Source organism: Dipodomys merriami, unplaced genomic scaffold (genome assembly GCF_024711535.1).
Source record: "Dipodomys merriami isolate MVZ:Mamm:240054 unplaced genomic scaffold, mDipMer1.0.p SCAF_344, whole genome shotgun sequence".
Lineage (NCBI taxonomy): Eukaryota > Metazoa > Chordata > Mammalia > Rodentia > Heteromyidae > Dipodomys > Dipodomys merriami.
The window spans coordinates 735,502-738,400 of record NW_027204982.1 but is presented as its reverse complement, the minus strand read 5'-3'; the positions used below and the strand labels follow the sequence as shown (position 1 = coordinate 738,400).

General features: G+C 34.1%; 1 non-coding gene across 1 annotated transcript; it reads left to right on the top strand.

Moving 5' to 3' along the window:
* The first annotated feature begins 2,260 nt into the window (after window positions 1-2,260).
* On the top strand, window positions 2,261-2,367 carry LOC138803631 (U6 spliceosomal RNA). Its single transcript, XR_011364995.1, has one exon. It is a non-coding gene; the product is annotated as a U6 spliceosomal RNA (small nuclear RNA).
* Window positions 2,368-2,899: the final 532 nt, after the last annotated feature.

Here is a 2,899-nt window from a genome sequence, read left to right as displayed (position 1 = left end):
TTTAGGTTATAGGTTAAAGTATCTTATTTATCCCAATGATTCCTATGAGATAAAATTTACATAAATAGTAGTAAAAGGGAGATCTGGTGTTTTGCCATTTAGAATCGCAAAGAATAATATCACGTCACTTTTATAACTCTTAAAAAATACAAAAGTAACTGATGGTCACTATCATGCTGCCACAAAACCAGTGGATCCTTAAGGATAATAGTAGACCAGCAGAAATTCTAAGTAGCAGACATGGAGCATGAAAGAGAAAGAGGAAATGAGAGAGTGAAAGAGAGAGAGAATATCATAATATTTAAAGTGCATAACAGATAAACAAGAGCAGTATGAGAATATTCATATTTGATGTATGATAACCCATCAACATGAAATATAATGCTATTTTGATAAAAATAAAAATGACGCAGAAGAAATTATAAATGGAAAAACAATCTTCACAGAAACAAATTCTTAGATATATTTCATGACTTGGTAAAGGATAAAGAGGCTGAAGTTAGTATAAATTTAGAAGTACGACAATTCACAAAAACATAAAAAGATATTCATATATTTCATTATATGACCGAAAGCAGAAAGCAAATATTGTTTAGATGATTTTTTTAAAACACAGTTTCTCAGGTGTGGAAAAGGTGGCTCAGTGTTAGAGGGCTTGGCTTGCATGCATGAGGCCGTGGATTTGATTCCTCAGCACAACATAAGCAGAAAAAGATGGAAGAGGTGCTGTGCCTCAAGTGGTAGCGCTAGCCCTGAGCTGAGGTACAGAACCCAGGCCCCATGACCAACAAAATCAACAAAACCAAACAAAACAAAACACAGTCTCTCACTTTTGTGGCCTCAACTCTGCAATAATGCTGTGTCAGCCTAGGGCTAAGATTTTAGGTGTTTACATTTACCAACTCTCCTGATTCAGACTCTATTTGTTCATTTTTAAATAAATATTTTGTTCTTAATTTTCCTCTTTGTAAATTCACATGCACATATAAAAAATGGTATGGACATCCCAGTAACCTTCTCAATGATGACCTCCTAATGATGACTTACAAATGTTTTATTATATTATGGCAAGTAAAAAATTGCTACAAATAAAGGAAACCAATAATTAAATATTAATGATTAAAAAAATAAAAGAACAAACCAATTTCAGTCTTTGAAGTATACTGCATATTAGATTTTACTATTTTCTCATATTCCTGTAAATTTAACTATGGCTAAGTTTATTGTTGGGAGCCGACAGTAAAGCTCCAAGGTCATCTTGACCCTTGTGCTCCCTTGCAGGCGCGTACAAGGAACTGGCTTTCATGAAAATCACCAGGTGCCCAGGTTTGTGTCTGTAGTGTTAGTTTTACTTTCTATCAGTTGACCTTGTCTTGTTTCAATCTGCACCTTGTTTTTATTAAAATTTTCCTTCCTTTTCTGCACTATGGTGACCTTAGGTTACCTCTTGAATTCTAATAGTATATATTAAGGAGAGTTAAAAATAAACGGTGCTCTAGTCTTGAGCTACAGACCTCCCGACCCCATCCTTTGTCTTATGTCTTTATTTTTCCGTCCTCACCCCCTAATTCAGGATTCCCTTTCATTGCCTGCAGGCTCCGGCAGTTTATGATGTTCAAAAAGAGTTTTATAGAATATGAGTAGTCTTTAAAATTAGCCACTAAGATTACCAGTTATGGCTCATCTCATCATTTGTTTATGGCTTACATCATCATTTGTTTCTCGCTAACAAATAAAGTTAGGAATCCCTGAAGTTATAAAAGAAACTGTGTAGTTAAAGTCTTAACTCTTCATTCTGCTTCTTTACACAAATACTTTGGAACTTCTCATTAATAAAGTTTCTATAAACTCTGAAATGTACATACTTAGTAGTATATGTCTGCTACCATAAATCTTAAATACTTTATAGAAAAGTTTATACTTGCCAAACTGTCCTAATTTTGGCATATATAAGCAAATTCCCAAAATTAAACATATTTAAAACATTAAAACTTTTAACAAACCTTAACACTTGCTGTAGTGTTTATTATGACAGGTGCCTTGAATAGAATAATTGAATTCCTCCTCCTACAAATCTCTTGAACAACAAATATCTGGAATTATTTTGTTTTTGACATATCAATCTAGACTTTATACTTAAATGTGTGTTTATGTAAGAAATATTTGGTTCTAAAATTTCATGACAATTGTTTTGAACATACTTTTTGCTGAATTGTCTAGTTTAATAAAATTAATTACACTTTTTATATAAAAATATCCTGTACTCAATTCAGCATCACATACACTAACATTGGAACAATACAGAGAAGATTATCATGGCCCCTGCACAGGGATAACATGCAAATTCCTGGATCGTTCCATATATATACAACAACAGATGCTGGAGGGCATGTGCCCACGGCATTGTTGGTGGGAGTGTAAACTGTTCAACCACTTTGGAAAGCAGTCTGGAGGTTCCTCAAAAGACTCCACATAAAGATCCCATAGGACCCAGCAATCTTATTTTTGGGGATTTACCCAAATGATCACAAACAAGAACATACTAATACTACCAGCACAATTATGTTTATTGCTGCATTATATACCATAGCTAAGATATGGAACCAACCCAGATGCCCCTCAGTAGATGAATGGATCAAGAAAATGTGGTAAATATACACAATGGAATTCTATGCCTCCGTCAGAAAGAATGACATCGCCCCATTTGTTAGGAAATGGAAAGCCTTGGAAAAAATTATATTAAGTGAAGTAAGCCAAGCCCAAAGAAACATAGGTCCCATGGTTTCCCTTATTTTCAATAACGAATATATGTCTGGGATAAGCAGAAAAGGTCAAAAGCTATGTGCATATGACCAGATACGATGATGTTAAGGGAAATGAACACCAAGATAAGGACACG